Genomic DNA, 10,927 nt, shown 5'->3' on the forward strand with positions numbered 1-10,927 from the left:
TTAATAAGAATCCAAATGGCCTCAGAACACCCACCATGAGGGCCTGGCCACATTGGCACCCAGAAACCTCTCTGGGCCTGGCTGCGGTGGCATCGGTGTCCAGGACCCTCTCTGGGCCCAGAGCAACTCACAGACGACGAGGAGGAGGCCCGGCTGAGAGCTGCGTCTGCTTCGGTGCTATGACCGGGAAAGTAAGGAGGGGGGAGAAAGAGAGAGCTGGTGAGAATACTGACAAGAAGGGGTGGTGGTGGACGAAATAGAGAGGGGATCGGCTGACAGAGAAGTGGAGGGGGAGAAAGAAGGGATAGCTTGACAGAGAAGGGGAGGAGGACATTGACAGAGGAGAAGAAGAGATTGGATTTGTACCCCGCCCTTCACTACCCAAAGGAGTCTCAGAGCGGCTCACAATCTCCTTTCCCTTCCCCTCCCCACAACAGACACCCTGTGAGGTAGGTGGGGCTGAGAGAGCTCTTTCGAGGACTGCCCTTGAGGGAACAGCTCCGAGAGAACTTGTGACTGACTCGAGGTCACCTAGCTGACTGCATGTGAGGGGAAGTGGGGAATCCAACACAGTTCACCCAGATTAGAGTCCGCGCTCTTAACCACTACACCAAACTGGTGGGGGCAAAAGGGAGGGGGTGGGTTTATTTATTGATTAGTTGCATTTGTATCCTGCCCTCAGGGTGGCTCACATTGCGCGGTACAATGTACCTAGTCCACATAAAACATTTAAAACATTTTTAAAACAATATACAATTAAAGTGTTTACAGTAATCATCAGTAGGGTTGACAGAGAAGGGGTGGGGGGCAAAAGGCAGAGGGGGTAGGTTGACAGGGGTCGGTTGACAGAGAAGGGGAGGCATAGATTGGTGGCGAAGGGGTCGGGACCAAAAAAGATGGGGGGTAGGTTGACACATAAGAAGAGTGAAATAAAGGGGGGGATATTGTCAGATAAGAGAAGGGAAAGAAAGAGAGATAGGGAAGATTGACAGAAACAGAGAAGTTGACAAAGAGGGGGAAGGTTGTTAGAGAAAGGGAAGATGGAAGGAAGCAATAGGGGGAAGGGATGCATCCTCCCCACGTCTCTTGCGGGTCCCCACTTATCTATATAGAAGAGAAAAAGAAGAGATTGGATTTATACCCCACCCACTACCCGAAGGAGTCTCAGAGCAGTTTGCAATCTCCTTTCTGTCCCCCTCCCTACAACAGACACCCTGTGAGGTAGGTGGGGCTGAGAGAGCTCTTTCGAGGACTGCTCTTGAGAGAACAGCTCTGACAGAACTTGTGACTGATCCAAGGTCAGACCAGCAGCTGCATGTGGAGGAGTGGGGAATCAAACCCGGTTCTCCCAGATTAGAGTCCGCGCTCCTAACCACAACACCTAACCACGACTAGCCAACCAAGGCCTCCATCTGTGGATAGTTAAATTCATGGATCGGGGCCACAAAGAGGCGCAAGAGATTTTCCGGAAAATCTTAAATTAAAAAAATAGAGGGAGGGATTTATATACAGTTGCATTCTCTGTGCAACTTCCCCAGTTCAGAGGCCACCACTGGCCACCATGCCAGCGGCTACTCTGGGCCCGGTGGCGGTGAAAATCGGCAGCTGTTGCCGGCCTGGGTGCAGCGGAGGAGAACTTCAGCATCTGCTGTGGGCCCAGCCGCAGCAGAGAAGGACGCTGGCCACTGCTCCAGGCCTGAGTATGGTGGCAGCAGAGCCGGACACCTCTGTAGGCCCACGCACGGTGGCAGCTGATACCACCAGTGCTCCGAGCCAGGCATGGTAGTGGACGCCGGGAGCCACAGGTCCAGACCAATGCTCCCTCTAAGCTGTGGAGTTTCATGAGCAAAAAAGCAACCAGCATTTAAGTTGTGAGGGAGCGATCTGGCTGCTGCATAAATTAGTTTGCTCTGGAGCCCTCCTTCCTGAGCGAAGACAAAAATGTGTGAGCCAGAGGCTCAAAAACTCTGAGCTAGCTCACACTAACTCAGCTTAGAGGGAACATCCAGACCAGAGCCAAAGTAGGAAACAGTTAGAAAAAAGTACAAAACGGCGGAGGAGTTGTCTAGGAATCTGTGTGCGACTCCCCATTCTTCAAAGGAAAGCAGGAATCCATAGCCAGGAAATCGAGTTCACACACATCCCACTTGCGTCCCGCTTCCAGGCTCAAAATCACAAATACCGATCACAGCCCTGACCTTTCCAGGGAACACACCAGGCAGAAAATGCACCCTGAGAACAGGAGAAACAGGCGCGTCCCAATTAGGGCCTTGCTAGTAATCCCTATTAAGGGATCAAGTGTGCGCAGCTGGTGTGGCACATATGCACAATGCCCCTCCATTCAGAAATTAAGAGAGTGCCAAGCAGAATGCTCCTTCCCCCACCCATTCCCCACAGCCACAGGACCGAAAGGGCTTCCTTGGGGGGCACCAGCTCCGGCTCTCAGGCGAGGGGCAGCCCCCCTCCCCCGCCCTCAGGGCACCAGGCCTCTCTCCCCTGCCCTTCCACTCAAGAAAGCCTAAACAGCAGCAAGACGTCTGCACTCCTCTCCTGCTGAGGTGACCTACTCGGTTCTTTGCCTCCCCGAACGTCGTCTTCACAACAACCCCGTGAGGTAGGCCAGACCCTGATGGAGACCTCAGCCACCTATCCTGAGTACAGCCATGAAAGGGCAGCCTGTTGCATAGGCAGAAGGTACAGCCAGAAGCAGGCAGAGTGTGGGGTGCCAAATGTCGGTATCTGACACAGCCTGCGAAACTCTGGGTTCAAATCCCTGCTCACTTTGAAGATCTAGGTTCAACTCTCCGCTCAGTTTGAACATCTGAGGTTCAGATTCCTGCTCACTCACAAAAAGCTTATCGAGTGACCTTAGGCCAGACTCCCCCTCTTGAGTCAGGATGGGGACCGGGCGAGAGAGACTGCCTGGGAAAGGCAGTTGAAGACACCCCACGCACACGGACCCTTCCCCGGCATAGCCTCCCAGCAGGCCGTGGGGAGTCGGGGAGAACTGGCTTTGGGGACAGGCCGTCAGCCTCAGGGCCAGTTCTGCAGCGGAGGCCCGCAAGAGCCTGGGGAGCAGTGTTCCCTCTAAGCTGAGTTCGTGTGAGCTAGCTCACGGGTTTTTAGCCTCCGGCTCACACGTTTTTGTCTCCGCTCGGGAAGGAGGGTTCCGGAGCAAACTGATTTATGCAGCAGCCAAACTGCTGTTAATGCCAGTGGCTCACAAAGTAGAATTTTGGCTCACAATTTATTTATTCATTCATTCAATTTATACCCCGCCCTCCCCCCGAACGGGCTCAGAGGGAGCACTGCTGGGGAGGGAGGCGTCACTGAGGTCTAGCAGGGGTCATCCATGGAAGGGAAGGGGGCCAACCTCCCCTCCTCAGGGGCTGGAGTGGGCAGGGGTTGGTCCCTGGCTCTGGGCGACTAAGCCCCCTGAGCCCCCTCACCTTCCTGGGTCATGCTGTCAGGTCCCCCCTGGCCACCGGTGGCGGATGGGGGGTGGGGTGGGATGGCCAGATCCAGGTTGGGAAACTCCTGGGGATTTGGGGACGGAGCCTGGGGAGGACAGGAACATCAGCGGGGGGTGCAGTGCCACAGAGTGGTCCCCCCCCCCAATGCATCTGTCTTCTCCAGGGGAACTTTTCTCTATAGTCTGGAGATTAGCTGTAATTCTAGGGGATCCCCAGGTCCCACCTGGAGGCTGGCATCCCGACCTTCAGAGGTGGTTTGCCATTGCCTGGCTCTGTGGAGTGACCCTAGAGTCGCCAGCTGGCCATCAGCCAGGAATGGGAGGGAGGGTTGCCATCTCCAGGTTGGGGTGGACTCTTTAGGGCATTGCACCCCACTGAAGTTTCTGTCCTCCACCAGGTCCCACCCGGAGGCTGGCATCCCGAGAAGTAGGTGAGGAACAGACCACGGGAGGGAGGAGGGATCTTGGCCTCCCCCTCCCACGTGCAGCTCAGACGTCGTCGTCGTCGTGTCCCCCCCCCAATGCTCCCGCTAAACTGTGGAGCCTTGTGAGTAAAAATGATACTTTGTGAGCTGCTGGCATTAAAGTTGTGAGCGAGCGATTTGGCTGCTGCACAAATTAGTCTCCTCTGGACTGCAGTGTTCCCTCTAAGCTGAGTTAGTGTGAGCTAGCTCAGTTTTTTAGCCTCCGGCTCACACATTCTTGTCTTCGCTCAGGAAGGAGGGCTCCAGAGCAAACTAACTTATGCAGCAGCCAAATGGCTCGCTCACCACTTTAATGCCAGCAGCTCACAAAGCGGACTTTTTGCTCACAAGAGACGCCACAGCGTAGAGGGAGCGTTCTGGAGCCCTCCTTCCGGAGCTGAGACAAAAAGGTGTGAGCCGGAGGCTACAAAACGGTGAGCTGGCTCACACTAGCGCAGCTTAGCGGGAACATTACCCACCCACCCCTCCCTTACCTGGCACAGGCGAGCAGCCAGCCACCGAGCGCCGAAGGAAACCCGGCTCGGGCAGAGTCCCAGAAAGGACCCAAGCCCGGGCGGCCGAGCGCGCAGCCTGCCTGCCGCCTGCCGCTCCTTGGCGCTGGCGAAGGCGAGGAAGGCGCGCGGGGATGGTGGAGCCGGGCGGGGGCTTCTCGGAGGCGGGGCGAGTGTGGCCCCCGGGGGGTGGGGAACCTTTGCCCTCCCTCTCGGGAAGACCCCGGCGGGCGGGGACTCTCTCTCGCTCTCTCGAGCGGTTGCCCACCGGCTGCTCCTGGGAGGGCCAGACCGGCCAAGCGCCGCCCGACGGGAAGGAGGCAGGCGCTTTCTGAAGGGGGCGCCAGGGTCCCTCCGGCAGTAGCCAGCCCGGGCTGTTCTCCGCTTTCGGGCTCTCCAAATATTCCTAACCCCCCCCCCCCTTTTGCGGAAGCCAAGCGCGCCGGAAAGTTTCCCGTCCGAAGAAATCCAACAAAGCGTGCGGTTGCCAACTCCCGGTTGGGAAATTCCAAGAGACTTGGGGGGGGGCGTTGGAGCCTGGGAAAGGACCCCAGCCTGGTGTGATGGCATGCTGCCCACCCTCCAGGGCTGGCATTTTCTTCCAGGAGAGAACTGATCTCTGTAGTCTGCAGGTGTTAAGTCCGATGCTTAACGAGATAGTCAGAGAGTGATTTCAGCAAAACTCAGGTTTATTTCGGCTCGACGATCACTTCTCTAACACGGTACAACTTCTGATAGCCCAAACAGCTTTTCCATTGCAGCTGCTCGGTATTTAAACATTCCGGGCTAATATAGCCACACCTACTATACAGTTATCAACCTATCAGGTTGAGCGCATAAGGGACCAATCAGAGTCTTTCCCGCTTATATACATTTGAACCTGATTGGTCGCATTAGTCTTGGACTTCAAACCCTGTTCAAGACGAAGCTTAACATTGCTTCCTTATGAGATGTTTCACATTACATCTTAGGTATTCCTGGCAGCTTCAGAATACACTACAGCAGGTGAATTGTAATTCCAGAAAGATGGATTCCCGTGGGCGGCGGAGTTGAAGCAACACAATGGCACCTTTAAGACCAACAAAATTGGATTCTGGGTATAAGCTTCTGTATGCACGCACTCAGATACAATCAGGTGGGCAGCCACGTTGGTCTGAAGCAACGGAGCAAATTTTGAGTCCAGCGGCACCTTTAAGACCAACAAAGCTGAATTCTGGGTATAGGTTTTCGTGTGCATGCACACTTCCCAGAATTCAACTTTGTTGGTCTTAAAGGTGGAACACTGCCTACACCCCTGCCCGCTGGGTCCAAGCCAAGCCCCTTTATAATTCTGGAAGATTGCCAGACTGTGCCTGGAGGTTGGCAGTGTTCCATCCAGCATACCTCATGGTCCAGAGGAAAGGAAGATGGCCTTATAACGCCCTGAAACTCAGCAGTTTGGGACTGACACAAAGGTGGGGCAGAGCTTGGCAAGCTGGCCTTGGGAGAGAATTCCGCAGCCTTGGGTTAACCACTGAAGGGCCCTCTGCCACCTCACAGGCCTACACCCCTGCCCGCCGGGTCCAAGCCAAGCCCCTGCAGTGCAGGTCCAGGAAGGGATGCCAAGCGGAGAGGGCGCTTGCCCTCCCCTCAACATTGTGCCATGCCAACTTGGCTGGCTTGTCTTGGGTAGCCGCCGATCATCTCTCTGACATGGGAAACGTGCCATGCCAACTTGGCTGGCTTGTCTTGGGTAGCCACTGACCATCTCTCTGACATGGGAACAAACAGGGCCATGGAGCACACATGAAGGTATGCTAACACAAGACAAAGGTGTCTTTCAGCCACTGTTTGGTCCCCAACCTTTTTGAGCCTGCGGGCACCATCGGAATTCTGGCAGAGCAGGGTGGGTGCAAGTCACAAAATGGCTGCCATAGGAGGCAGAGCCAGCCACAAAATGGCTGCCACGGGTTTCCTTCAGTCACACAGTGAAGAAGATCCTTGTGCTGCAGTGGCAGCTGCTGCAGAAGCAACGTTTAAAAAAAAATTCTGGGCAGCCAATCAAATCTCCTATGACCAAATAGACACCTTGCTAGGCAAAAGCGGCGTCTGGCCCTGCCCACTGTCTCAAAACACTTGACCGGCTCCAGGAAAGGTGCTGGCCTCCAGGTACGGGCTGGGAGCCAACTGCTTCCCAATGGGAATAATGCCTAACCAAACTCACAGGGTCCTTGTGAGGAAAAAAACATAAAAAGGGGAGCACCAACTATACCGCCCTGAGTAGGGCCACCCAGGGAGGACTAGGAGTATGGGACCCCAAGTCTCCATGAGGGCCCCACGGACTTAAGCAAGGCGCTTCTGCAAAGTAGTAGTGGTACTATGTGTTAATCAAGTATCCTGTGGGTGTTCTCACATGAAGTGGGAGAAATGATAGAAGGGCCCAGTGGGAATTCTTGCCTAGGGGACCCTTGGAGACTCCCAGCAACTTTGTGCCTGTTGGAGGAAGGGGAGGATAAAAATGAATCAAATAAATAAATATGCACAACACATCTTGACAATGTGGTGGCCACAGTCTTAGCAGCATTGGCTTCTGAAAACTCCTCCCAGGCAGCCCCACATAGTCTACTCTGCAGCAGTCTATCCCTGGAACTTACCAAAAGCATGGAACTACGGTATAGCCAGATCCTCAGTCTCCAGAAAGGAGGGCGCTAGTCTCAATTGGGACTGGCACTTTGGGCTTTCACCTTGATGAAGAGGAGAAGAGATTGGATTTGTACCCCTCCGTCTGTGACCCGCCCTGAGCCCGCTTTTGTGGGGAGGGTGGGCTATAAATTGAAATAAATAATAATAATAATAATAATAATTCACTACCCAAAGGAGTCTCAGAGCGGCTTACAAACTCCTCTCCCTTCCCCTCCCCACAACAGGCACCCTGTGAGGTAGGCGGGGCTGAGAGAGCTCTGACAGAAACTGCTCTTTTTCAAGGACAGCTGTGCCAGAACTATGGCTTGCCCAAGGTCATCCAGCCCGGTTCTCCCAGATTAGAGTCCGCACACTTAACCACTACACCAACCTGATGTGTGAGAGCCATGCTGGATCCAGCAGCATACCCAAACTGCAAACCTAATGCAGGGCATAACCATGTGCTCAGCAGGCGAAACGCCTATTCCTGCAAAGAATAAAGGAAATACCAACAGTATTTCCATTTTATCCCAATTAAATTAGTTCCCCAGAAGTCTTTATTGCATCAGCAAACAAGACATCACAATAATCATTCCATCAAAATAAAAAAGAAATTTCCAGACATTTACATAGGAAAAATTAAAACACATAAACAATCATTTAAAATATCTCCAAATAAAATCACTGTATTATGATCCAAATGGCTATCTTGCCCTCTTCCGTCCCTCACACGCAGGATTTTCATTTCTGTCTTCTTTTTTACTGAGCAACCCTTTTATCTGTTTTCCTCTTATTTGTTTGTCTAAAGCTGTCCCATCCACCCAGTCGCTTTATTTTATATATTTCACCTTCGTATAGTCTGCTTTTGAAATGGCACACAAGATGCTTTTGTAAGATCAAAATAAGCAAAATGTTTTACTTAACTTGGAGGAGACGAGGTCAGGTGGAATCAGGATGTATGGGGTGAACAGATAATAAAACTGAGGTAAACTTTGTATTCACAAAAATGCCAGCAGTTGGCATGCTGGGCAACCGTGCTTAGATCAGCATGCCTCATCATCATCTTTTTATCTTTATGATGGCGCCAACAAACCTTGCCGTTTGGAAAGTAATAACTTTTCCCCTATCTGACAGTAGTAATAGTAATTTATCCTGGTCTAACCTTCCTAGGAAACGAGATATAACGGTCCTCAAAAATCTTTTACGCTCAGCCTCAAATCTCGGACACTGGAATGTAAGATGAGACAAATCCTCAAAGAACCTACAAGTTACAGGAATAGACTCGTTCACTATACAGAATCCCATTGAATTTAAATGAGTTTATTCGTTCCCGTGCCGTCCCTCACTCTTTCCAGTCAGAGGTTGAGAACTTCCTCATCACCTCTAGGATCTGGTGGAAAGGATGATGGTGGTGGAAAAAGCCCTCAAGTCTCAGCCAACTTATGTCGATCCCTTAGGGTTTTAAGGCAAGAGACATTCAGAGGCGATTTGCTGTTGCCTGCTTCTTCATCACAGCCCTGAACATCCTTGGTGGTCCCCCATCCAAGTACTAACCAGGGCCCACTTTGCTTAGCTTATGAGATCGGGTGAACCTGAGCTATACAGGTCAGGGTGAAAAGAAGAGAGGTGAGTATCATCAACCAGGTGAGACCACCACCGTGGTTAGATTGGCCGAGCCCATAATTTTTACCCAAATGGATGGATCCTCGATGAAAGAGCCCTGTAGATTCGAGACTGTGCCTTTGAGTATGGGGGCTGGCAATCATTTGGAAGATTGAACTTTTGTAGTGTCACCCAGAGCTCGGTTTCCCTTGGTGTTGGGAAACCCTTGGCTCCATGGACATGATCCATACACATTGTGGGGCGACAGGGTGATAAACTTCATCTCCCCTAAGTGTCGACACCATGTGTGGTATCCGAAGTGGGGAGTAGCTCCTGATAGCAAACCAGCTCACGCGTGTTTGGCTATGGAAGAACTCGCCAAAATCCTGAGGGAGTATAGAGACTTAACCCGGGTATTTGAAGAGGAAGATGCTGATGGGCTCCCACCGCACTGCAACTCTGACTGCGCGATCAAGTTATTGCCAGGTCAGAAAATGCCGAAGGGGAAGCTCTATACTATGAGTCCCGGTGTGAAAGAAGAGTTGCGGACGTTTATAGATAAAAATTTGGCCAGGGGATTCATCCGGCCAGGTGCTTCCCCGTTTGCAGCCCCCGTCCTCTTCCGGAAAAAGAAGGATGGGGGTTTAAGACTGTGTACAGACTATCATGGATTGAATGCAGTCTCGTCCACAAATGCCCACCCCATGCCGTTGATCAAAGATCTCTTGGCTGAAGCTGATAAAGGAAAGATCTTTTCTAAGCTTGATTTGCGAGATGCTTATTTCTGGGTGCGCATATGGGAGGGGGATGAGTACAAGACAGCTTTCAACACCCCCCTAGGCCAATTTGAGTATCTGGTGATGCCATTCGGCCTCCAGGGGGCTCCGGGAGTTTTTATAAACCTAATAAATGAAGTGTTGCACAAGCATCTGTTCAAAGGTGTCCTGGTTTACTTGGACGACATTTTACTGTACTCCCCTGATAAAGCCTCTCATTTGCAGTTGGTGAGAGAGGTGCTACAGACGTTACACAAGCATAAATTATTTGCCAAACTATCAAAATGCTAGTTCCATAAGACTGAAATTGACTTTCTCAGCTATCACATCTCTCAAAGGGATGGACCCAGAGATGGACCCAGGGAAGGTGAAAGCCGTGCTGGGGTGGGAGGCTCCCAAAACTCGCCGGCAGCTTCAGAGTTGCTTAGGTTTCGCTAATTTCCATAGAAATTTCTTGCCAAACTTTGCCAAAGTGAGTCTGCCCCTGACTGACTTATTGAAAACCAAAGGGAAGGGGCCAGCTGCCACTAAGCAAGGCTGGAGTGGACTCCCAAGTGCCAAAAAGCGTTCAATCAACTAAAGGCTCTGTTTACAACAGAACCAGTGTTGGCGCATCCAGATTAAACAAAAAAAAATTGTGGTCCAAGTGGATGCGTCGGATGTCGCTATGGGTGGTGCGATCTTGCAAGAAGGGGCAGATGGCAAGCTCCATCCCCTGGCGTATGTCTCCCACAAATTTAACAACACAGAAAGAAATTGGTCAGTACGGGATAAGGAAGCAGGAGCAATCCGACTGGCGCTCTCCACGTGGAGGCACTGGTTTGAGGGGGCGCAAGTACCGTTTGAGGTTTGAACTGATCATAAAAACCTTGAAGTACTCCGCACCCCTTGCAACTTGAATGCCAAGCAGCTTTGGTGGGCTGATTTTTTCTCTGTTTCAATTCACGCTGCACCATTTCCCAGGCAAGTCAAACTCCCTGGCCGATGCTTTGTCCCGCCTCCCGCAACACGATAGCCAAAGGGAGGTGGTACTTGACTCCATGTTTATGCCTTCCCAACTGGGTGGAGCTGTGACAACGCGACGGCAAGCCCCCCTCCCACGGGGGGCTGGGAAGCCAAATTTGCCTCCGCCCTCTCAAAATCTGACGTGGATGAAGTGAGGGCAGCAGGTGACTTGGAGCAAAGGGACAATGGCTGCTGGTATAAAGGAAAAAAACTGTTTGTTCCAAAACTGTTGTGGGGGACGTGTTAGCTGCAGTCCATGGATCTAAGCCGGCTGGCCATTTGGGCTTTGTAAAATCACTGCATCTGTTACAGCGTCAATTCTGGTGGCCGCACATGCGCAAGGATTTATCACTGTATGTGCACTCATGTCAAAACTGCATTATGTGTAAGCCTAGACCGGGGAAGCCCCAAGCCTCTTGAAGCCGCTGCCGACTC

Source organism: Gekko japonicus, unplaced genomic scaffold, assembly GCF_001447785.1.
Source record: "Gekko japonicus isolate JY-2015 unplaced genomic scaffold, Gekko_japonicus_V1.1 scaffold170, whole genome shotgun sequence".
NCBI lineage: Eukaryota > Metazoa > Chordata > Lepidosauria > Squamata > Gekkonidae > Gekko > Gekko japonicus.